The sequence below is a fragment of the Rhodnius prolixus genome, unplaced genomic scaffold, assembly GCF_049639745.1.
Source record: "Rhodnius prolixus isolate KJV_2025 unplaced genomic scaffold, Rpr scaffold_23, whole genome shotgun sequence".
Lineage (NCBI taxonomy): Eukaryota > Metazoa > Arthropoda > Insecta > Hemiptera > Reduviidae > Rhodnius > Rhodnius prolixus.
This window is the reverse complement of record NW_027411627.1, coordinates 318,942-345,733: the sequence shown is the minus strand read 5'-3', so window position 1 is coordinate 345,733 and position 26,792 is coordinate 318,942. Positions and strand designations below refer to the sequence as shown.

The 26,792-nt window shown below is 38.6% G+C and overlaps 1 protein-coding gene across 6 annotated transcripts in view; it reads left to right on the top strand.

Annotated features, from left to right (window-relative positions):
* The window catches only part of Ypel (Yippee-like), a 96,063-nt gene that overhangs the window by 43,001 nt on the left and 26,270 nt on the right, over positions 1 to 26,792 (top strand). For 5 of the 6 annotated variants that reach the window (XR_012461650.1, XM_074139423.1, XM_074139420.1 and 2 more), the window contains exon 3: positions 6,440 to 6,504. The gene's annotated coding sequence lies outside the window, so the exon portion shown is untranslated. Of the gene's footprint in view, positions 1 to 557; positions 658 to 838; positions 880 to 6,439; positions 6,505 to 26,792 lie in introns of those variants that run through there. The other variant, XM_074139424.1, reaches the window with a different exon arrangement.

The window sequence follows — 26,792 nt, the reverse complement described above, 5'->3', positions numbered from 1 at the left end:
GCTTTTCCGCCCATTTCTCAGTTATCTAGACAATCTGGGACTAACTTGAACTTGCAAAGAACGCATTAGCTTTATCGCCATAGGTTTGAAACTTATTCAATAATGTTTTTGTTAAGGTTATAGCTGGAATTTGTGACATCATGGTATTCTTTAAACGTATTTTATTATAATGAATATTTATAATATTAAAGTCAATTTATTTTATTGAACAAAATAAACAATTTTGAGAAAAATTCAATTACGTCAATTGCAATGAGTGCAAGTCGTGAGAGTGTTCAACACATTTTTCGAAAAATTAATCTCTATTTCTGTTTCCGAAAAAGCTGCTATTAATTCTCCCTAAAGGAATGTATAAAATTTTAATTATTATTTAACTAAATAAAAGTAATTATAATTGTTAGATGTAAAAATTAATAAAGATTAAAAATAGAAATAATCAATAAAACTAAATAACTAACTTGTTTACTTTTAAAAGATACTGTCCAGTTCAACACAGTGATGCAGACTTTGTCACTGCTGTCCCAGACACACATCTAATACATACAATAACTTAATTATTCAAGTTGGTCACACTGTTTCACATGCTAAGAGATACTAGACGTCTCGTAGTATGATCAGCTGGGTCAGTTACTGGCATCTATTTCTACACTTTACGCTGTAAATTTTTAACTTAGTTATTGTTTTAATTATTAATTAAAAAAGCATTTTTAAAGTGTTGATTGTTCAAATTAATTATAATTAACTTATATTGGTAGTGCATAAAATTGAAAATTATTAAGTGAAAAATGTGTTAATTCGTTAAATTAGTGTTAATAAGGTTTCTGTTTTTTTTTGTAAGGGTACTTATCCTGTATCTGGAATTATTAATTTTCAAACAAGGTAGGACTTTATTTAAGTATGCGTTTTTATAGTTTGCTTCTTTCTTTTTAATGTCTATAACAATGAAATCCTGTTACAAATTATTTAAATGTTGAAGACACGATTTAATTGTGGATTCTTTCTCAGAGATGTGATATTAATTAATGATAGTTTTAATAGAGTTTAATAACATTTAATGTTGCTACACTAATTAATTATTCACAGTTAGTGTTCTTTAAAGAACTAATTTAATAGATTGAAATGTAGAGCCCATTGTGGCGCTTAAGTTTCTCTTCATCGCTACAATGAGCGCTAGTGATCACTTCTCCTTTGACCATTTATAAGGAAAAACGTAGCAATCGTACCGATTTACTTTTTTTTTATTTTTCATGGGAAAATAGCTAGTGAATGATTGTAACAAGTAAAGCGATTTTCAGCAATCGGTCTGCCGTGTCTTTTTGTTTGGTCATAAGAAAAATCTAGAAACATTTTTTCTCTGTAGATTATCGTTTCATCGCTTTTTTAGGACATTACGCATTTTACTTTGTTTTTGCCTGCCTTCCAAAGAAGGCTGCTTCTTCTACTTGCTTTACTTTTGATAGACCCGTCCGTAAAGGTTAGCTTTCCTCTAAAATACTGTTTCAGTGAATATTTAATCGTTAAAAGCTTAAGAATATTGTGGGTTTTTACACCAATTTTTGGTTTCATCAAAGAAAAATTTGATGGTAAAACAAAAACGATGTTGACAGCAGCAATATTTTTTTAGTTTATTTCTGTGGATTTTTATTTGTACGTATTATACATATGTTTTTCATGTGGACCCCAGTGGAAGAAGGTTATAGTAATTAATAAGAATGGCGGTTACTATGGCAACCTGGAGTCATTAGCAGCTGTTGTGAGCAATGGCCAACTGTATCAGCTGTACGTTTGAGTTATTACAACGTGACTATTTTTTTATTTATTTATTATTTATATGGTCGTTGTTTATTACAGTTGACGCCCTGCCATCAATTCTGTTTTATTGCTTTATTTCCTCTATTGTAATCGCTTATTGTGTAATTTTTAACGATTTATTGTTCTGTATGGAGAAAATTTTTCTAGATCTTTGTCGGACTTTTCTTAGTTGTTGCATTGAACAGGTATTTTAATCGATAATTATTATCACTGACCGGAAATTAGTAATAAGTATCGAGTTTATTGTGCGAACCATAACATACCCTAGTGGTTTTTCTTAACAGAAATATGGACAAATGGAAACTTTTGCTCAGTTTTTCCATAAAAGTTTGAGAGAGAGAGAGTGAGAGAGAGACAGCTGACAAAGCAAGTTCACCCTGATGAATATTTTGGCCGATGGCAATGAACTCTTCTTCAGAACCACTCGCTAATTAGACCGGGCGCCCCACTTAGTTCGGGTACCCCACTACCTGATCTAGCCAGCCAACTCCAAACTATTCTCTACCTAGTTAATACTTGGACCGTATCAAGGAGGCGTCTTGGTTCAATGGTACGATTCTCCCATTTCTCATACCCCCACCCCTATTTTTAGAGGAAGTGTTGTAAAAAGTGCATTCCGCCGGAAAATTCAGATTTTGAGGGAAATTCCGAAGTTTAAAGGAAGTCGATCGACCGGAAGTGCCACTTTTCTGAATATATTTTTCTGATTTTAGGACTTTTTTTTTTTGACGAAAATGGTTGCAGTAACTTTCTTTAAAGTTGGCACGTTCACTATATGTCGGGGAGCTTTACTACCTTTACCTGAAACAGATTCTTAGGAACACGTGAAGTTAAGGGCTCTTCTCTAAAAGGTCGACTTAGTAGACTGTACGGTTCCATTAGCTGCATAAGAGTAAGCACAAAGTATAGAGATCAAATGGGAAGATATCAGTCTACCGGAAATGTAGTGCGCCAGTGTGGCTTTTTCTATGTTATCGGTAGTCTGCCGGAATTAGCCCCAACAGAGATGGACAAGGAAGCTTTTTCTCAAGAACTCGCCTAGTTTTGTTAGCGCCAATTAGGCTGGAAACATAGTGGAGCGGCTAGCAAAACGGCGATGATAGCGAAGAGTAAAGCGGCGAAAACACAAACACTCTTTATAGATAGGGTTGCTCTATCTTCGCTTTGCTCTCCACTATGCGCGGTCCCATATGTTAACTTGTGTTTGTTTTCGCCGCTTTGCTCTTCGCTATCATCGCCGCTTTGCTCGTCGCTCCACAATGTTTCCAGCCTAATAGGCGCTAACTGCGCGAACAAAACTAGGCGAGTTCTTAGAGTTAGCTTTTAAATCAGCGCGTGTTGCTGGTCCCCAACACCAAGTGGCAGTGGCTAATTCTTGAAAAAGAGACTTTAATGCCAAAATGTTCTTTGATAAAGACTGACTAAATTTAGACGCATCTTGTGGGGGCATGCTTTTCGAGTCGTCAATTTTAATGAGACCACTTGAAGATTCTAGAATGGCATCAGCTAGACTACCTGCTCTATGGGACGCCTCTATGGATGACTTGGAAATGAAAAGTCGTGGTAACCACAAATTTCATGAGCACAAGGTGTTATCAGTAATTCAGCTTCCATCGCACCCATCTTTCCACCCCCCGAAAGAAGCTCCTGATCAAGGTCACCAAGGATATCATCGAATCCCAAAGATATGTTACAGAACTTACGACTCCTTTAGCGGCCAGTCCTTAACAATACAAGAACCGACCATTCACTAACCAGTGCAAGCGTTATATTTAGTTCAGGTACTTCAGGGATCTCCGAGTTTGGTTCAATGATCAAGAGGCCTATCACTTTTCATCGAACTTCGGAAAGCTTGCGAGGAATGTTCGCCACGCTGCCACCCTCAGTGTTAGCTCAGGTTCCCCCTCCTCATACATCATTCAAGGTCAATAAATATTTAGTAAAAACTCCAATTTCAAGAAAAGTCTTGCGAGTGTTCCACCATCTGTTTTCCGTTTTAGCTAATTGATGGGGGTGGACAGTGAAGATTATTAAAAATTTTTTTAAAAAAGTAGTCAAGAATCGTTATTTTATTAATATCGATTTGTTGACGCAAGCAACTGGAGCACAGCTGTTGCCCGCCTCCACCCTCCCGCAAAATCAACCAACACTGCCATTTAGATAGTGAGTTTTGTGAGAGTTAATTATGATTAAGTGGTCTCCACATGTTAGAAGGAGCTGTATGCAAGCAATTAAGGAGAATTGCTTGTATATTGTTCAGATTTATAGTGGCTCTCTTTTTAATTAATGTTCATGCTTGAAAGCGTGGATTTGGCTGAAATGATGAGAGCGCAAGAATTACGGTGAAGCATTATTTCAGCGGAGAGGGGCTGAAATACGGCTGACAAAAATTAATGAAATGCTAAATATTTCGTTTTATTAGTCCATCCTTTATGTAATTCCGTGCTTGTTGTGTTAATGGGAGAACAAGAAAGCCATTCGTCCTGCTTTCATGCGGAAGTGTGCGCATTAGTAAACAGTAGTCGCTATATTGCACCAGGAAGTTCTGCATCAGTACCGCAAGTCAGGCGACGTCAATCCTCAAGGTTTTCTTCGAACATGATTCCGGTACAAGTTCTTCATGAACAGATGACTTTGGAGGTAAATCCACCTTGTTCAATGGGAGGAAAAGTAGGTAGTTGAAAGTGTGAAGGGATTTCCGTTCAGTTCACTCCGCATTAACTGTCTGCTACTTCCGTAGGAAATTACTTTTTTGCAGCAAATTGATCTTGAGAAGAAGGGGGTTCTGGGAAAGCCGCCACGCTTTCTTTCACACGAACTATTGAAGTCAGCCAGGAAGTGTCCTGGAATTGTGTTAAGAGAAAGTCATGCGAGTGTGACATTTGCTGACCACAAATCCGCGAAAGGCCGATGGGGCGAGCTAGTTTGGGTGTTGGACGGATAGAGCGGGCTAGAAGAGCCCAGACGGATGCCGCGCTCTCCAGGGTGCAGAAGATCGATTCTGGCAGACTAGTGGCTGAGTAGCGACTGCCCCCGCGCCGTTCTTGACCTTCACAAGTGCAGCAAGACGTGCGGCACCCTGGCTAGGCTAGACCCGACCCCCCTTTGTTTATCTAGCTCGCCGACGGCAGGATTTTCTCTTGGTTTTTCCACGCAAGACCAAATCACACATTCTTGTCAAGAAACTGGGTGATCGATCTATAAATTTTCCTTCTAGAGCCAAGTTTTGAGATCGTCTCGAAAGTTTCCCCTTGTCGAATATTGGGATGTGGTCTGCAATAACCCACTCTTGCCAAATTGCTTCTTCAGTATACTTCTATAGAAATTTTAGCTTATTTTCTTAATGTTGTGGTACACCTTATCACAACAGCCTAGTGAACTTGATTGTGTGACGTTCAATTTACTTAATACATGGCGGGCATGAACGTGTTGAGTATATTTCGTAAAAATGGATAAACTAAAACTTATTGTCCTCCATTGTGGACAATTTAACGCCTGCGGAAGGTTAAGCAGAGATGCTGAAAGTTTATTAAGGAGTCGGCTCGGTCTGCGAAGAAATGGTTGTGGGAAGATGATTCTTGAAGGAGGCCGAAAGCGGCCTATGACAGCATCGAGAGGGTGCACCATGGAAGACGCTTACTCAGGCCTGCGGGATTGAAAATCGTGGGAAAATCCGGAGGGAACGACATCTTTTCACGGGACTCTTGTCCAATTGAGGAATTTGAAGTAGGAATTGTAGGAACGTCCACTCTCTTTTGGTGGCACCCTCTGTCTTCCGTTCATTCCAAATCTCGAGATATCTATGGCTGGTAAACGTTTTGACCCAAATGAAGAAGTCCACAGAGAGGAGTATTTTGTGCACCTGCCCACTAGGAAAAAGTCGTGTGAGTGTTTATTGTAACTCTTTGCAGCATTATCAATACTTTCCGGAAATCAACTCGGATAATTAAACAAAAGAACATCGTGCATAATTGGACTTATCGGTATAACGAGGTGTGATGGATGATGATGACACGGGACTGTGTCTGCAATGGCAAGGAACAAAGAGTTGGTTGTGTTTCAGAAGACAAAGCGCCTATCTCCAAGGTCTTGGGCAAGATGTCTGTCTCAGGGACACCCCGAGTATACTGTAGGAGTACAACCAGCCAGTCTGTCCGTTTGCAATACGTACACGCTAGTCAACCTTATTTATTATACAAGCAACTGTAGAAACTTTGTACTTATCGTTCGTGTATCGATAGTTGTGGAAACTCGATAATAGAGGTAGATTTCCAGTTCAATAAATTGGTGTAAACACCACGTGCAAAGCTCTTTACCGGAAGATGTAGTTTTATCGAAATTAGCTCATATTTTTTTCTTTGGAATTTCTATACTCTTGTTGTGCTCAGGACAAGATCTATTTTGGTCCGGAGATACGTTATAAAGACTATGGTTACGCAGATTTAAGAAAATCGCTTGACCGGATGTACTATATTTTTTCAATATTCTCAGAAAACTTTTTCAGCAAAATGGCCGATTGATCTATATTCAATCTTGTCATGACTGCTATTTTATGTCTAGATAATGATTTAAAATTCTATTTTATTGTATAATACATTGCAATCTATATAATGCATATTGTTTTCAGGTGCCTGCCTCCACCAATCTGGTCACATTATACATAAACTCCGGGTCAACGGATTGTTGAAGACTGTAAGTACTGCCAACTTGTTTCTAGTTATTTCATATAATCGATAGCCCCACTAACCAGGATGTCGATTGATGTTTATTTCTTGTTAGAAAAAGTTGGTACCACTTAGTGCTTTGATCCAGCAATCCCCATTAATGAGTTATTTATTTATTAGATATTGTTTTTAGAATTACCTGATTTTACTCTATAATAGACTATGACAATCTAAAAAAAGGTTTTATTCCATCGCAAAGATAGCGCTGGTATAACTGGATAACCCAGAAATATCGGGACGTTATCAACTATTCTTAGATTATGGGGAGGGGAGAGTATTAATTAACAGCGGAAGTGTATCCTATGTTAACGTGAAATTGATCAGATGATTAGCTGTGCTTAAAGTTCTGGTGTGTTAGTGTTCCGTAATTCCCCCCTCACCCTCGAAAATGGCCTGGATTTGTTGGATTAATTTCCCGACGTCTCAATAACCAATCAGCTCACGAAATCAATACATGATTCTTCTAAAAACGGTAACAAACTGCATTTCGAGAACCCATACATAGAAACTGTGCTCTCTTCTCTCAGTGTATCCAAAAAGTAAGATTTCAAAGACAAGACGATATTGCAGCTTCTTTTTTTTTCTTTTTTTTTTTCTTTTTTTTGTACGAAATGCTCCAAAAACGTCTTGTAACTTCATCAAAGAATTCTATTCTATAGATCAAGTTGGCTGGTTGTTATCAGTAGAGCCGGTGCCAACATTGGATGAAAATTTGTTGATTACAGTGCGAACACAGAAAGCTTATACACAGTTTTCACCATTTCCCTTTGGAAAAAATGCTTGTTGCTAAGCTCCAAGGTCAAGCGTTAACTTTAAAGCGTATACCTTAAAATTGAGCCGGAACATGTGCTATTCTGCTACTTCTATCTGGTTAACCTTTTTTTATTTTTTCCCCCCACCAACTGATGGAAAATGATGAAAATTCCATAGGACGGTGATAATAAGCCGTGAGAAGTATGAAAAGCGACCATAAAAAAAGAACCCATCACGCTGTAGTGCTGGATTAAACTTTAAAACAGAGAAGAAAAAATAAACGGAGAGTACAACTGGCAGATAAACTGTTACCACGATCTCAGGAGATAAATCTCGAACTGCTCATCCTCCCCCTTTAACCATTCAGAGGAAAATAAACCTGGTACTTTGCAACCTCCTTGCACTAGAATAAAAAAAAACTGTACAGCTGTCTTTTTTTGGTGTTCTTCTTCTTCTGTTCTTCCTTCATGGCCCTGCTTTTTAGTTTTTATTGCCTAATATGATCAAGTCCCTCAGTTCCACTGGATCAAAGAGATGCCCCAATTAATACTCTACCCTTTCTTTGGGTGGGGGCGATATCTGAGCACCGCTTTAATCTTGGAGCGCCCCCCCTTCTTTCATCATCTCGACTGGATTATTATTTTTGTAAAATGTCGTATTAAATAGTTTAAAAAATGAATTCTTCATTCCCCTCTTTTTACTTCCTCTTACGTAAGCGGAAATTTTACGATTGTGTAGATTATCAATTTTAGAGTTTTCACCCAGGGGGGAAAGTCAAATTTTCTCCAAACTATTTTCCGAGGACCGTAATCATTTTCGCTAGTACACGCAAACGCTAGTACGAGATTACTAAGTAGACACAGCTGTTAGTACGTGAACTAAGGAAATAGATTATTTATAAGGATACAAAAAAGAAAACTGTTATCTTTTCCACTCATTTTTTCTTGAGATAATTTTTTAGGTTGGGGGGGATTCAGCTCAGTACTGAATTCCCTTACGGAGGGAGATCCCGGGTTTGAATCCCAGCTGGCTGAACTTTATATATATTTTTTTTTTCTTCCTTAGAGCTACTAACAGTTCATTGTCTTGTAAAAAACAAAAAAAAGTTACGCGTAACGAGAGAACACTCTCCTGAGGTCGGCAGTGCAATGGCTAAAATCACTGAATTTGATAATGGAGGAAAAATTCTGATATTATTATTTTTCTAAGGAATAAATATACCAATAAAGGTTCAATTAAATAGCAATGGCGTATTAAAAGTGTGAAAAATGGCATGGGCCAATAGAAAAGCTGTGGTACACGCCCTCTTAATAATAAGCCACGCCCAGACCAATGAAATCTAATGGCTAGTTAATAGAAAACAAAATGGTGGTTGCATATTTTTAATTTTCTTAATTACATTTACTTTCTTTGCGAAGTTAGTTCTTATCCTTTTGGGTGTGGTGAGGAGGGGGGAAATAAATCTGTAAAATCTTCTAACTAGAAAGATGTTCGTCTATTAACTGGAAATGTCTTTTTATCAATGTGTCCAGGAATTGCTGGAATTTTAAAACAAATTTTTATGAAAGCTGAACAAATCTTCCATCAGCTTTTAAAGCATCGCTTGAATTTAATATTTCAAGAGAAATTCGATTAACCGGAAGTAAAATGACCATTTTCTTAATTTTCCTGCTTCTGGTTTCATGAAAATCTGGTTTAAAGCAGATGAGACGGGGGAAAAAAATATCTTCGTTTTTTGGTGTTCTTAAATTTAACTTGTTTAGTCTTCCTTAATTCCATGATTCATGCAATATGTAAAAACGAAATTAATTTTATTTTTTGATGTTGAGGAACACCAAAATGTACCATCAGACTTGTGCTGCAGCCTTTACTGGACTATGAGCGGGATTGTAAACTAGAAAGATTACGCAGGCCGGAAGTACTTCAGGATATTTATAGGTCTAGCAAAGACATTTTTTAAATCGACAAATCAATTTACTTACTAATCGAACTACTACTATTGGTGAGTAGTTTCCTGTGGGCGTGGCAAGGGGTGGAGCTTTTAATTAATATAAATAAATAAAAACGAAAAGAAGCAAATCTTATAAAATTGTTTTTCGTATAATTGGTCTGTACATCTCTTTCCTGTTAAATACCTATTTCTCTATCAAAATTATCTTTACTGGACATTGTCTTAGGGTCAGGTTCAATGATGTTTGGGCCGTATACGTAAAATCGGATTCAGCCCTCGAACCGTAGGTTGCACATGCCTGATGTACACACTGCTGGAATTCAATTACTTAAAACACTCTAATCGAATTTAGAGGACCTTACAATGTTTATTTCCGGTGTAAAATCAATTTATATATAAAGTAAAAGGAGTAAGAGAAAGGGAAATTTAAAAACTATAATTTGTCAAATTGACTAACCTGTTTACTTTCTGTGAGTTTCAAAGAAGTTTGTACAGACATTGTACAATAATGTGCTTCTGTCTGTCCATTCGAATGGACATTGCCCCAGACGGATGACTCATTTATCAGTAAGGGTTTTTTTTGTGCTTCTTCCCTCCTCTCTCCCACCTAAAGGGAATAATTAATTAGCAACGGTGCGGTGACTCATTGAGCTTGTGAGTAGATTGGAGTTCATTCTGTTGGTATTACTGTCTGTAATACAGTTCCGGTCATTATTTCATTGTGTCTGGCTTTCTGCTTGTCTTGAGTCTTAAGTGACATGTGCCGTCTTAATCACAGCCCCCCAAAAAAAAGGCTGGCTAAAGATGACCCACGATACAGAAAGCTCGCTGCACGTTGCTCACAGGAAGTGGCGGTTATCTGAGCTGTGGGGGTTTTTCTTTTCCACTTTTCTTTCCCACGCACACAAAAACAAAGTATTTCCATTGGGTCAAACTCGTGCCTAACATCGAGTTTTCCGATGTCAATTTCCGGTTCCCTAAGCCCGAAAAAAAATGTCCGTTGTGAATGTACGGGACAACGTTGATATAAAGCATGACGTAACGGATATACGTCATAGAGTTTTAGAGGTTAGTAAAATTCCAAACTTGAAAAGAATATCTGATGACACCGGAAGTGCCAATTTACAGTATAAATTTTGTAGTTTCTGGCGATTTTCTGTACAAAGTCCAAGTTGGGAGAAAATCTCATAAGAGGAAGTTGTTGCACTGCACAGCCTCAGTTTCCGGTGTGAAGATGCTGTCTATTCGTGCTGAAAATGAAACGATACGTCTTAGACAAGTTCTGCCCTTAGTCTTATCTACCACTTCTAGGGTTTATGATTGCATAAAAAGGGTTTTAAGGATCTGTTACGTCATACTTCCGTGTATTATTTTTTTCCCCCTTGCCACTTGTGGTTATCTTTCAATTTACAGATTAAAAACTGCAAAAACTATCAGGGATTCCTGGAGGAATAGTTTTATATCCTTAAGACAGCTTCACACGGTCGTTATCATCTCTCTGGCCACAGATAGTTGACTAGAGACCGGGCCGGTTGTGGAGGTGAAGGTTGAGGGCACGGACGTACTGATAACAGCTGGGTGATTGTATTCATAATATGAGCGGGCGCCATGTTTATTTGTTATTGTTATGTTTCTCTGGTTCTACTATTATGTAACAGCTAATGAATTATGTGCATATCGCTAATTATAGAGACGTCATTTCTATTGGTGCATACATCATATCCTGTCTGTGCCTGCACAGGACTCTTCAATAACTTCAAGAAGGTATTGGCACTTCCGGTCTGGCAATTTTGTAATTTTGGTTGACTTCCTAATCCTTAGTAAATATTTTATAGGTGATAAAGTGCTTATATTTCTATTGGTGTACTCCCTATAATGGGGACGTAGAAGAAAGAGCATCAACTCCTTGCTCAAAATTGCCCATACAGAATTTTCGCGGTATACGCGGTATACATTTTTTTCAATTTAATGTTACAAAACTACTACTAACTACTATGGCCGACAAGTTTTCGAAAAACCTTTTTTAAAAAACTGAAATATCGACCCAGTTAAGGTCCAGCACTTCCTTCCGGTTGTCAGGACTGGAAAAAAAATGTGAACCGGCGTTGAGAGACACTCAGTCAGCCATTGGGAACTCTCATGCACCTTTAATCGCCAATCGTCTTAATGCCTTATTGCCCATGTTTCGTATCTACGTTGCCGTTTTCTTGGGCCGTCATTGACATATATAGTAATACGATTTGAGTAATTGACATAGTGCAATACGATCATGTTCAGCTGCTTACTTCTTCACGATTGAAAATCAAGAAAGCAGTCTTCATATCAACCCTTTCATCAAGTTTGGATAAATTGCCGTTGTCGATATATCGATAAAAACGAAAAATGACTACGATATTTCAGTATATCCCATTTCAATGAAATACACAAAAATAGTTCCTGCTACTTTTACGTGAAAGTAGGTACATTAACTGAAATAAAGGGAAAGAACTTAGTTTCTACTTCCGTCAAGATTTCTGAAAGTTGCTCCGCCCACCGGACATGTCTTCGGAATCCTCGCCCAATCGCGCCACTCTCAAAAAAAAAATTTGTATTTCCGGCAAAAGAGGAAGTTTTGAACTAAGTACTTCCTTGGCGACTTGGATTACGTTAAAACAAAATAAGGAAAACCCTAAACAATTAATATGCAGGTTTTTACCCCATTTTATCGTGAAAAAAACTCGAGAAGTAACCCAATTTACTCTCTGGCGGAAATAGTATGAGGAAATCACGTGAATAAAAAATAAAATCATGGAAATTTTCACTACAACATTCATAATTCGACACGGGAAAAATTAATTCAGGTTGACCAACATAACAATAGAATAGAATTTAGTTTGTGGTCGGAAGAGAGAGAAAGAGAATTCAAAGCAAAGATCAAGGTAGCATTGACTGTGAATGTAATCGTAAGGCAGCAAATTAGCTTTAGAAACTGCCCCCGAATGGAAATTGGAATTACGAAATGGGAGCGAGATCAAATTGTTGGAGGAAAAGTCGTCGGAATACATTATGGTTCATTTCCGTTTCTACAATTTTATGAATTTTTCATTTTTTTTTTTTTTTTTTTTTTTTTTTTTTTTTTTTTTTTTTTTTTTTTTTTTTTTAATGGTATCAGTGCTTACACTATTAACCAATCAACAACTAACTGTATGTGTGTTTAGCAATAACTGGCTGGTAGGTTTTTAAATATTGTATTGTTTAATAAATTCTGCCAAAGACGAATACACGTACAATTTTTAGTATTACAATTTGTGACGTAAAACTAAATATTCAAAAAATCTCTGCACCAAACTACCTCTGATAATGGATGAAGATCCGAAACCGTTCTGAGGAAAAAAAAATAAACATGCGCACCATGACGTATAAACGCTCATAATACTTATCTACACATCATTAGTTAAAAGAAAGTAATTGATATTGAAGTAAGATTGATCTGCTTCTATTTATAGGAATGTTGTTGAGGAGTAGTTGTGATTGATCGATGTGTGGTGGTGATGCAACCGTTTGTTTAGTTCGATATTCTATCGAGAAAATACATTCTATGTCTGGTATGTTCGTAACAGGCGGTGAGCCACAAGCGATTGATTGTTTGTACAAAAAAACTTAGTTTGGTGCATAAAAATGGCATAAGTGCTGCAGCTGCTGTGCCATTTTATGCAGTGTCATGCACGTTGTGTCATGCACGTATGGGTGGGTGATGTCGTGCAGGTGCAGTCGTGTATAAAAATAATAATAATAAAGAAAACGAATGAACATATTAAAATATACAATCAATATTACGGTGCGTTGAAGGGCTTCATGTAAAAACCATAAAGCCTTCTCGGAGTTTTTTTTAGTTCGAGCGAACCATTAGTGGTTTTAAACATTTTATACACTTGGTAATAATAATTATATTATTTCATGATATTTAATCATTTCTTCCATCAAGTTCCGTTCCGCATCAAAAATTTGTTGTTTGTGTGTGTGGGGGGGGGAGTGGCTGTCGTCATCTACGCAGCTGAACCGGAAATTGGCCGTTTCTGTTGCCCCATTTCACTGACTGCAGCGGGTTTCTCCCCCTCTTGGAGATGATTTCCTCTATTTAAAACGTCATATCTTTCCCCATCCCCCTACAAGACGTAGAAATAAAGATTTCATGAGAAAAACAAGCATTCATTTTATTCATACTCGAGAAAATCTCAGAATACTGATAGAAATATTCAACGCACTTCCGGTGAGCATCTGGGGAAATTTGGGAATTTAGTTCCACTCTAAGAATCTAAATTCTTATAACTGTCGTTGTCACCACAATAAACCACCCATCTAACTATAGTGTCAAGTACCCTATTTTTTATAGTAAAAATACCAAGTTTCAGTAAAATTGTATTACTTTGATTGTTAAGGAGTAGTCATGTAAGATTGGCAAACAAAGCCAATCATCTCCTCGAAATACGACTCTTAAACCATAAACGTATGGTGAGCAAGTTCTTTCTTACTCTTTAAGATTGAATTGTTATAAAACTTGCTGTGCTAGGAGAAAATAGATATAGATGGCATTGGTTTTGGCTCATCTAGGTCTCTTCCAATCAGATCTATCAGGCTGTGTGAAGGAATTGTAAACGTGATTGTCGTTATTATTAACCTCATTCCAGTCATACACAGCTGTTACTTTAACATGTAGGTTAATGTCCGCCATTTGAATTTCTCTGTAGCGATCAGTGTAGCGCACTCTTGTGACGGATGCAGTGGCCAGCCTGAATTCTTGTCCAGATTCCAAATTATTTACCCCCTTCCACTAGCCGCCATTTCTTTCCACTTCATTCTCTGACATGACTTTCTTTTATTGCATTTCTTTAAAGCTCGAAATTTTTTTAGCTTACAAATTTGAGCTTTGATACAAAAATTTTTTTTTTTAATTACTTCCTCTGCGAATAAGCGGAAGGCTGCTTTTTGCATCTTCATACTCTTGCGAAGTTAACGCACTCAAGTTGTGATGACTGCTAGGGTCGGAAGGCTACTTAGGCTTTCGGCTATTTTCGTAAGTTGTCGGAGAAATACGTCATTTTTTCTGTAGTACTTTTACTGTCCAGTGTATAGAGGCTTTCGGCTATCTTCGTAAGTTTTCGGCGAAATAAGTCGTTTTTTTCTGTAGTACTTTTACTGTCCCAGTGCACAGAGGCTCTTTCGGCTATTTTCGTAAGTTGTCGGAGTAATACGTCATTTTTTCTGTAGAACTTTTACTATCCCGTGTGCATTCAGAAAATTTGTTGCGTCAGTTCTGGATAAGCCTAATAATCTTCATTTAGATGTGAGGGGTTCATTGTGAATTCTTCTAGCGTTTCAAAAATGATAAATGCATACTTTTTTTTTGAGTTATGCTGACCCGTAATTTCCTTTATAAAAGCTTCTAGCGAACCCAAGTGAGGAAGAGACCAAAAGCAGTTGTCGTGAAAACGCAACAAAAACAATGACGCACGATCACCACACTTCCGGGTTAACATCAAAGTGAAGAAATTAATAGAAAAACTGTTGTACATAGAAGGTTATGTCAGGGTTTGTGTAATATATAAACAAAGCAAGGTTCCTCCAGTCTACGTCATCACCATTCAATTACAATCCAATATCCCCTGCTGACAGATCGCCTCAACCAGGAACTTGGTTCAATCGATTTTATTATTATGTTCTAGCCGAATGTTGATATTTTACGAGTGACGTAAATGAAGAGTATTTTGATATTGTATCAGTATACATGAACTGGTCGGACTTCTAATTAGAACCATTAGTGAAAAGAAGCGGCCAGCTGATATAACGCCATTTAGCAGGTGATCGGCAACACTGTGGCCTTGAACACACTTCAAGGTCGCCAACTGCTGTCTGTAAACATTAATATTTATTATTGTATGTTTAGAAAACATTTACAGAAGGCTGTGCAATTTTTCTTATTTTAAGTACTTGAAACATATACTCTTACCATGTTTAGTGGAAAATATTGCGATCGTGGGAGACAGAAGTTTATAGAGGTCCTCCTCTCACAATTCCAGAAGCAGGTTTGTAATACGACTTGCTTTTACTCCTATTCTAAATGATTGTAACTTACAGGACAACACCTCATCTTTCCCAGCAGGAAGCATTCCGATTTTAGAAAAAATTTCCTTCAGACTCTCTGAACGTAATCTTCCCTAATCAGGAAATAGTATCTTAAGGGGGGCCATCCTTCCATCTCCCAGAATTTTTCTTAATCCAAATGTTTTCCCATGTAATTGATTTCCGGTGAAAGCAACGAGTTTAGGTTTGTTTAATGAAAATCGTTGGGATCCATTTCCGGGAAAAATATGAACAGAACTTCTTCTTTTTTTAGAGTGCTATTTCCGGTTAATTTTAGCCGCTACGTCACGGTCAGCTCCCCAGCTTGGTATCTAAATAAAATGTTTAGAGCTATCTACGATTCTATTGCTTTTTGAGTTCAAATATTGATCTTGTACGCATGCTTTCTTAAAACTCAGGTAGTTTCATCCGGTCTAGAATTACTTTGCAGGTCTTAGCAGCCAGTTAAGTGGCCTGGAAATCTAAATTATTATTATTTATTTATTTTTTTTAAGGCGCGTCAATATCTAAGGTTATTGGCGCCCGGAGCTTTTTTAAATGCACTGCCGGCCTTCGGACAGTGTTCTCTCGTTACAGACAACACTGTCCATCACCGGAGACAGTGAGCTGTAAGAAGCTCCTAGGAAGAGAAAAACTCAGGGTCAGCAGCTGGATTCGAACCCGGGACCTCCGCGTGGGAATCCAATACGCAAACCGCATAGCTAATCCCTATGCGTGGCATAGCTAAGGGAATCCAAATTATTACTCTGTGAAATTGATTATACGTCTATTTTGATCTGAGAAGTACAAATTTATTGCAACTAGAATTGCTAACTGTGAAAATACTGCGTTCTGTTTCTCTAGATAGATCAATCTTCGGATAAGATCCGCACATCTGGCTCCAACTTCTTCTATCTTGGAGCCATCCGAGTCTCTAACAAAGTAGTTACGTAAATGGTCTTAGCTGCAGGTTTTTCCTCCCCTTTTTCCCCTGCATTCCAATCCTCCTCACCTAACTTTTCTCTTACTTCACTTAGTTAAGAAGGTTAAAATGTATAATACATTTATACTTCTGTATTTATTTTTTGTATATTTTTATAGTAATAAATATTTATTTATTTTATTTACGTAAACGGTCTCTACTGAACAGTCTTCCTTGTGAACTGTAAAATTCAATTTTGCCTGCTTCTTTAAAATGAAAAAAACCCAGCGATCGACATTGCCAGCAGATCGCTGCAAGAAAATGAGAGTATAAACATCCTTTTCCTGCCAGAAAGAGTATAAAAGCTCACCCCTTACTCCCCCCACCCAAACAGAAATACGTAATTTCTTCGCTGGGAAAATTTGTGTGACGTAACGTTTTTCTTTATAAATAAAACACACCTTGAACTATATAAATGATTAAACTAAATTTCCACATTTTGATTACTGTTAATGATATCTATTTACTGGCATTAAGTCTCTACAATTATGGCACGTAACGTTGTTGTTGGTTTGCATAATCTCGAGGTAATTATCGTCGGCTGGAAGAGAGATAGAGAGGCGGAGGGGAGGTTCGATACTTATAGCAAATCGTTGTGGCGTGCACAGCCACAGCTTGTAGTCAAAAGGCTAGTCAAGAATTTTAAAATAGGAAGGTAGAAATAGTAGTTAGCTGGATAGGACAGGGTCGCCTATAAAGAGCACAGAGTTGCGTGCGGCTGTGGTGATCACGTCACCAAGCCCTTCAGAGGCCCAGACCTTACATCGGGCGGAAGTTACTTCATGGCTGCTGAGAGATTTTGAAGCCAATCAGTTGGCTGGCCGGAAGGGTCACATTTTTTGGCCAATCTTTCTCGACAATGGATCCAATGATCTTGGTATTTTATAAAGACGTAATGGTATGTTGAACCGGATGAAGATAATGGCCATACTTCTTCCTATTTCCTGTCCCTACGTAGATCCTCCACCCCCTTTATTGGAACCACTTTTTCCAGGAACCTTGATCCTTCAAGGACACTTGAAGTTAAGAAAAATGGAGTTTCCCATACTTTAGATCGCAGAAAATGGAGGATGACTGAGGAGTTTTTTGCTACACGAATAAGTGCGACCCAATCCCTCCAATGTAAGTCCTATTCAGCTCCTATTGATTGGGATGCCCCTGTTCTGTGGGCTTAGTAAAAACGGAAAGGCATTATTACCTAACTAGGCGTACTAAATAGTACAGCATGCTTGTGTTGACTGGCAGCGTTTAAAGCAGGGGTCCCCAAACTTTTTACACAGGGGGCCAGTCAGGGCCGGATTTTCCTATAGGCTAAGTAGGCTTCAGCCTAGGGCCTCAAGATCAAGAGGGGCCTACTTTCAAATTGTTAGCAAAATTAAAATTACGCTATTCTAAAAACAGTGTACACTAAAACACTGAACCGTAACTAAGGAGTAATTCAACGCATATGTCTAATAAACAAACATAAAAATGTAATTTACAAACTTAAAAATGGGAGGTGAAAGGGCCTCATAAGTGGAATAGCCTAGGGCCTCTTTTCATCTAAATCCGGCCCTGGGGCCAGTTCACCGTCCCTCAGACCGTTGGAGGGTCGGACTATTCTCTATGAACTAATCTCTATGCACACTGCACATATTTTAAAGTAAAAAAACACAAAACGGGAACGAATACAATATTTAAAATAAAGAACAAGTAAATTTAAATCACCAAACTGCCCAGTATTTCTGTGGGAATTATGGGACCTGCTTTTTGGCTAATGAGATGGTCCAATGTCCGGTTTAGTTATAGTGCTTTACCTTTTCTTCCTACTTCTGGCCGTTATTTTACACTGCTTCCAGAGCCGTCACCAAAAGTAGTACTGTACTCCAGTTCTCCAGGAGCATAGGATGCGGATGCGATGTTCCTCTCACTGACCACCAATGAAAAAGGTGCCTCTTTTGGAAGTGCGGAGCGGGGGCCGGATAAATGGCCTCAGGGGGCTCATGTGGCCCGCTGGCCGTAGTCTGGGGGACCCCTGATCTAGGTAATCAACAACTTATTCTGCCAGGAATGAAAATTACTAGTTAAAAGAAATTTTGATGGTACAGGCAGCAATAAGTGAAAACCACTAGAGTAGAAGGCGATAGCCATTTTCCTCGTTCAGAGTTCAGTAAATCACATAGCGCGAAATAACAATGGAGACACCAGTACTTTCAGTTCCGGTAAGGCCCAAAATTAAATTTAAAAAAAAAAATCACCTGAAAACAATAGTCGAATTAACGCAAAAGGAAATAAAAAAAAGTCCTGCGAGTTATTAAAAATCTCCGAATGAGAGAAGCGCAAAGCCCCACAAACACACGATTTTATGGTTGCGCGCAGTGTTGCCCAAAAGAGCAGGGCAATTTTTATGTTTTAATAAAGTCCCACTTGACCACACTACTGGCAACACTGTTCTCTTTCTTTTTAAAAAAGGGATTAACAGAAGGGACAAAATAATTTCATAATCTAGCTGGCTGTCCCTTCCCCCACAGCCAGTGAATTTTAATTTTATCTTTTGTGTGCGTTCCCCTCACCCCCCGCCACGTTTTCCTTCGGTGAGAGAGAAAATCGTCCTTCATTTACATATTATTACAGTTATTTCCCTTAATATCAGCACCAGCGAAATATAACTTGGTTGCATGAGCAGAAATTTTCAGTTTAAAAATAAAAAATAAATAAATAACGTGATGTTCCATTTCTGGTTGGTTCCGGTCAATAAATGGGCGAAAAAAAATCATATGAAATCGATTCAGCACAACTGAATCGAGTCTAAAATGTTCTGGTGGAAAAGTAGCCTCTGTAAAGAATCCCTCTGCAGCATGACAACGCAAGGCTTCTGCGTCACATTGGCTCAAAAGAAATCAGCTGGTTGTTGAACTTCTTCCTCAGAAATGGCCCAGACCTGTGCTCTACTGGACTGCCACTTTGGCTCTCTCATAAAGTAAAATCTTTAGAAAGTCGATAGAGGCAGTGAACGCCGCTAGTATTGAATACTTTGTCTAAAAAGCACCTTCCAGAATCCAAAGAGGAACTGGATTACTGGGTAAAACTTACCGAGAAATACTTTTTGAAATGACACACAGCCTTGCCAACATTATTTTGCCTAATTCCTAAGAAATAGGCTAAGATTTGCACTCTTGATAGAAAATGAAAACCCGTTAGCCCTTGCTGAAGAACATGGTACAGAGGGAAAGCGTTTCTTCTAAATTTACTTCTCACTATAGAATCAGTGGATACCCGGTGAGATTTTGGGGTAGAAATATCCGGGATTCTCTTGAGCTTTCATTGAGGTATTTAAATTGGATTTGAAATATGTAACTTCTAAAAACAAAAAAATTTGGGAATTTCTTGAGAAAGGGTGATTTCAGTGAAATCCATGCGTATTCGGACAGTGTTCTCTAGGGGAAGGAAGAGTTATACAGTGATCGGTACAAAGTTGGAAGGGAAAGTAAATAATTTTTGACATTTCCTTTGTTAGCCGTCAAGGAGTGTGTAGGGCACTTGGTTAGGGGTGTCCCACAGGGGAGGAAATAAGTGATACGGAGAGGAAGAATGATTTCATGTGTTGGATGCCACATGAACAAAAAGGTGAAGGTTTACCTGGTAACCCAACGGCATAACACACGTGCAGCTGATAAGATTTGAGCGCCCGAGAGAAGGAGCACGTGCTGCTACTGGCGATCCGCGCCAGTATGTCGGTCACAACTCCATTACAACAGCTGTGTGCCTTGCAAAGGTCTCTTCGTTAAGTTCAAAACCTTAATGAGGTTTTAATGAGGTAATACTCTGGCTCTTGTTCTTCTTTAAAATCTTGGTGCAAAGTTAGAAGACTAGGCCCATTATTGAGCGAGTCGCAAGTCCTGAACACCCCATTTTTTTTTTTTTTTTTGTAAATACAATTACAAGCAGTTCCTGTTGCGTGTTAATTTTGCTGGGTAGGCTTAAAAGTGTAGGGATGACTTCCAAATAAACTCACTGACATCATCAACCCACTTTCATACAACATTAATATCCCTCCACCAAAGGGAACATATTATACTCGCAAAACCTTTCTCCAGGCTTTGCCCTATTTTGGAGTTGTACCCTCTTCAAAGAATAATAGCAAGTCGTCTGGAGTGTTCCATCAAGATTTTTACTTTTTCTTACAGTCCTGGATAAGAGCGCTTATTGTGATCACTTTTGGACCAAATCAATCAACCACCATTTTCCTTTTTAAGTTTCTTAATTGAAGGGCTTTTCTTTGGATGGATGATGAAACGCGGAAGTTCATACCCTTTTTTTTTGTCTTTGACACGATCACAGTAGTAGGAGGTAGTTCGGCTTCCGCTGAGCGCCACCAGCCACTATAACTCACCTGGACAAAATTCTGGTTTCCTGAATCCTGTCAACTTGTTCAAACATGTTGCAATATCAAATACTTTATATGAAGTTCCAGTAAACAGTTAGAAGTGTGTAGAATGTGCTGCAGCCTGAAGAGATACAGAATCTGGACAATTGTCCAAAGTACGTACATGAATGTAGTAAAATTATCGTACTATTTGGGAAGTATGTATTGGGTGAGCTGAGATGGATTCACTGGTATTACGATGGCATTGGTAATACAGTTAGCTGTTTAGAATTCACTAGGCGTGCATTACACGCTCACTCTGTAAGCACGGCCAAAGACGGGCCAGTACTGAATATATTTATGAGGAGGTAATTCTCTACACAAGAGTGCTCTTTCCGGCGGCGATCATGTTTGTGAGTAAGAAGGAGATCTTGTCTTCAGATTTACCTGCGCTGTCAGACCAAAACTGCGCACTTCGTGCCGACTCGCTCAGTAACATTTCTCTCTAAATAGCCTTGTGATTCTAATTTTAAAGTTTTTAATTTTTTTATTTAACATCCTGTAATGGATAACATGTAAACATTCAGTGTATCTATATGGGGAAATTTTGTATTGTCATGAAGACTGGCAACACTGTTTCAAGACCAGTTTGCATTTAGAATGCTACCTACTAGGACCTAATGCAGTAATTGCCAACCAGGTGCGAAATACTCGCGAGATTGTCACTTTAGTAGGACCTGTTCTTGTAGAAGACAATCCTCTCAGGAGAATGGACGTCGCCTCTGTGTTAAATCCGATGGCTTTTACAATGACCAGAAATAGGCTAAGATTTGCACTCTTTGATAGAAAATAAAAACCCGGTAGCCCTTGCTGAAGAACTTGGAAAGCCTACAGCGTTTCTTCTAAATTTACTTCTCACTATGGGATCAGTGGATACCCGGTGAGATTTTCGGGTGAACAAGGCGCGAAGTGTCCGGGATTCTCCTGAGCTTTCATGCACTCAACCACATGAATTAGAGAAGATAATGAAAGACCATAAACCAGGGCAGCTTTGTGACGTCATAAAGTCTTACATTCAGGTTTCTTGAGAGTAAGGTGGTCCTGGTGTAGACAAATTCTAGATCCGCCACTAACCCGATAGTACAGGTGAATGTGAAACCAGGATAATACTTCCAATTGGGTTTTCTCCCCAGTCCAATTGGTCAATCCAATTTTCCCAACCTGTCATCTGGCAATTATCCGCAAGACTGCCTCCTATAACACCACTTTCCTTTTTCGCATTAGAATTCCTAACTGGTCATCGTTAATTTTTCTCTGGTCTTAGTAGTTTTACTGGAAAACGTCCGTTATTGGACGGACGTTAGATGAAGGTGGGTGAATAGGGTCTTTATCTAGTTTTCCCTTCTCTGGTTGACCAATCAGAAGCAGCAAATGGTAAATCTTTAATAAAATCGCAAATTATACGCGCTAAAATTCAGTTTCAGTGAGGTGGTACATCCGGTACTTGATGTGCCTACTTGGCATTTCCGGTTAAAGGCAGGCATTTGATGGATAAGTTTCACCCTGGAGTGACACTAGTCTTGACTGCTCCAACCAAAAAATCTACACAGTTTCCTATAGTAATAATTATATTTGGAATTCAATATGGCTGCCGTGTCCAAGGCTTTATGTGTGGTTTATGTCCTTCTCTGCTAAGGTAATCGCCTGAGGCGGGGCTTGATGTCTAAATACCAATTGTCGTGTTCATTATTTCTTCACCTGTGATTGGTAATTGTTGGTGTCCATGCCTGTAATCGCTTCATCGATACCTAATATTAGGAACCCTGTCATTAGTAAAAATGCCATGTTTTAAAAATCTGGCAAATCATACTAAGTGAAAGTACCTAATTTTTCTTTCTCGCAACGAATCCCTAAACATTTAGAATGATGTAGGAAATTAAATCGATTGTATCATCGTCAACATTTTTGCAATTTTTTCCCCCAAAAATTTCCAAAACATTTGACCAGTTGGGGCAAAATAGTGTTGTTGTTGCTGTTGTTGTTGAATCAGTGAAATTTGAAAACATGAGGATCGTTCCAACATGAGCGTGTCGATCCAATCAGAATGCAATTAGTGTTGAAGGTCGATGGTGAGCAATTTATTGTGTGTAAAAAGGTTCTGCCAGTAATTACACGGGCGCACTAAATACGTCACAGTTACCCTATCGGCAGTACGCGTTTCTATTGCGTGGGTAAACAGCTGGTTACGCAAGATACTTGTGGTCTCTAAACATGGAAGTCCACGGCCGATTTAGCATATAAGTCTCTGACTTGCGTAGGGAATATAGATTCTATTGGTGCCTGGGGTCGTATTTAATTTAATAATAATTTTCTATGTCTAGAGAAAACTATGATGACGTAAATTGAGTCCAATAGAAAGACCCAGTTAATTAGGGGGGGCAGATTTCCCCATGATCATCCCTTGGGAACTCTTCAAGAGGGGTAAGAGTATTGCTAAAGGCGATTTTAAAGCCAATTCCACCACCGGAAGTACCTCTTCAGCGTATTGTCCATTTTCCCGGAATTCGCTCTTATGCTTTTCTCTACATCGATTATACAGGGTGACCAGAGTTATATGCTCCACCCACTTTTTTTTTTAACGGCGGGAAATTTCGAAAAAATAAAAAACGCGTATTTAATCATTTTTAGTCTAGTTTATTTTCAGTGATTGACCCATTTTTTTAAACCCCTGTATCTCGAGATTCAGCATCCAACTTTTGTTTTTTAAATGGAACGTTATATTTTTTGTTGCATATTTTTGTAGTATTTGAGCTCCTAAAAAAAACAAAAAAAAATTTTGGAAATCGGTTAGGTTTTTCAAAAGTTATGGTAATTTAAAATATGAAAAACAAATTTCACTTTACTGTCAAAATTACGTTATTTTTCTTAAAGAATCTGTTCAAACTGGGCACAAACAACGGATAGGGAAGCCAAAACTCTGGACTCCCACGCTTTGTTTTTAGCAGTACTTATGGTGGCGAAGTCAAGATCTAGGAGGATAGAGTTATTCGACGTTTCAGCCACAGGATTGAGGATACTTTACACTTTATTTTTTAGGTATCCCCACAAAAAATAGTCCATTTGGGTTAAGTCTGGAGATCAAGGTGGCCATTGGATGGGACAATGAGTCCTTACGCACTTTTAATGGAAATTTCTGTCCAGGTAACCTCGAACCACTCTCGTCGGGCAACCATCTTGTTGAAAATACATATCTAGCCGACGTTGTAGAGGAACATCTTCAAGCAGAACTGGCAAAATGTCTCTTAAAAAAAAGTTGGATACCTTTCACCAGTTAAGTTCTCTCTGTAGAAGTATGGGCCGATTAGTTGATTTCCTAAAACTCCACACCAAACGTTTGTTGAATAAACAACGTGAACGTCGAATAACTCTAACCTGCCTAGATCTTGACTACGCCACCATAACTGCTGCTACAAGCAAAGCGTGGGAGTCCAGAGTTTGGGCTTGCCTATCCGTTGATTGTGCCCAGTTTGAACAGATTCTTTAAGAAAAATTACGAGATTTTGTCAATAAACTGAATTTTTTTTTTCATATTTTAAATACCCATAACTTTTGAAAAACCTAACCGATTTCAAAAAAAATTTTTTTTGTTTTTTTTAGGAGCTCAAATACTATAAAAATATGCGACAAAAAATATAACGTTCCATTTGAAAAACAAAAGTTGGATGCTGTATCTCGAGATACAGGGGTTTCAAAAAATAGATGAATCACTAAAAATAAACTAGACTAAAAATGATTAAATACGTGTTTTTTATTTTATCGAAATTTCCCGCCGTTAAAAAAAAAAGTGGGTGGAGCATATAACTCTGGTCACCCTGTATAACCTTTACTCGAAAAATCCGTTTTGAAGCAGTTTTCCCTTTAAGGTTTGACTTCAACGGTGTTTGAAGTAAAATTTGAGTTAGAATGTTGAGAGCCCTAATTAGGCAAGGTCGTGTGAGTGTTCAAGTGAAGATTAATCTTCAAAGGGACAGGAACTAGAAGAATGCGCCCTATGAATGCCCCATTGATACAAAACTACAAGGGCACCTTCCGCCAAATGCGGAAGTAAACTGGAAATGGTGTGTTAGTGTTGCGCATTCTTGATTTTCTCGACCTCAGGAGACCCAGAAACGAAGGGACTTGAGATCCTCTCTGTGAAAGTTTCTCGTCCTGAAATATTTCTCTTTGTAACAATACCATTAACGAACTCTGTAATAAATGTAAAGAGATATGAGATCAGCTGACGTAATACGTATCAAGTAAAATAAATAGAAGGCAGTGGCGTAGTTATAATGGGGAGAGAGGGATGATGGAAGGGCAGGTGGTAGGAGGAGGAGGAGGAGGTCAGTCACACTGTCAATCTGTCTGTGTCAGTAATCTCCTCTGTGTTTGTGTGTGTGTGTGTATGTATTCACAGGGAACACAAAAATCGATTAGCCGAATCGACTCGAATGTTATTAGAGTCCTGCTAGCGTCTAGTCCAATGTCCACAGCTTTTTCTCTTCTAATTTTAAGACTTATTGGCCTCGTCAGGTCAGCGAACTCTCGTGGTCGCCTTCTCCGATCACCGACCCCTCACGGATGTTCAGTCGTAGAGCGACTGCGGGGCATCTCCTTCCATCACAGCTCACTATTTCAGACAATTTTTTTTCTTTTCGCGTTAATACTTAAAAAGTACCTAATACTTTTGTAAATTACTGTGTTGCAAGATAGAAGGTAAAATATGACCTTGTGAAGAGCAGTTGAAACTTCAATTTACATTTCTTGGTGCCACGATAACCTAGTATTTACAGGAGAGCATCCGGAAAGCCAAGAAGATGTTACGGCGACAGTGTGGCAAGTTCATGTCTAGGCGGAAGTCGGTGTATACACCAAGAAATGGAAAGATGGACTTAATCGGCTGATGAGGGCAGATCACTGTAGTCTGGGATGCAAAAGAGATCTTTATTGTCACCGGTGTTAAGGACACGGAGAAAATAATTGTGATCGATAATTATTGAAAAAAAAAAAATCGGTAACTATAACAATCGATTTGTGCTCATGAATTACGGGAGTGTAATCGATAAAATCGCTCCAATTGAATAAACAGTTGAATTATCGTGGAAGAATGCAATCGATTTGCCTGCCGATGGAGTGTTGTTGTGCGCGCAGATCAGTTGTAATTACTGGGTTGACCTTTGCAACTAGCGAACGGTCAGGGTGTCCCTGTGTGTATGTGTTCGTATTGTACCGTACTAACTGGCACTGGCTCATCTGGTCTATTTATATACCGCCTTAACTCCTCCCGTCTCTGTATAATTGCACTTCCTGCTCTAGTGGCGTGCTCCACAACTATGGAGCCACCACTGCCTGTGTTCAATATTGCAAACTTGCTGCACACAAACTCGGCTCACAAAACTGCAGCAGCATTGTCCTTCAGCCGTAGCGCGCCACAACTTCTTTTAGTACGAAACACCATTCACAGAGCACTCTGGCCTTCCTATAGATGTCTATTTCCATCTCTACTACGTCTTCCGGCACAATTTACTTGAGGAATTTTAATAAACTGTTGGCGCCGTACCCACTTTATCTCTGCTCTTCTGTTCAGATCTTATAGGATTACTTCGCTTTAGTTAAATTCCGGATGTACGTCTTCAAAAAAGATTTCCCAAAGTTTCGGCGAGAATGATTGCTCTCATCCAGAGAAATTTGACGAAAGATTCATTCTAAAAGGAGAGGAGTAGGATATCCCTTAAAGTAAAGTACGATCCTTCCACATTATGAATGTATACTGTTCAGGGGAGCTGACATTCCGAGATACGCTAGCGGAAATCTCCCTTTACGTTCTTGTACTCGAGTATAGTAGGTAGGTGTTCAATGCTGTAGTCAATGTGTGATTGAGAAAGAGTAGTCCATGATTGACGGAAATAGTCAGCAGCTGGAGGACGTTGGCCCCTCGGAAGTTCGTCACCAGCTGTGTAATTGGGGTTGAGATTGGTGGCCTTGAACGAGAGGATCTCGAGTACAAATTCTTCTCATCCTTCCGGGCAATCGGCACCACATAACGATGTCTTCTTATTCTTTCAAACTGACCTAAAAAAAAACAAA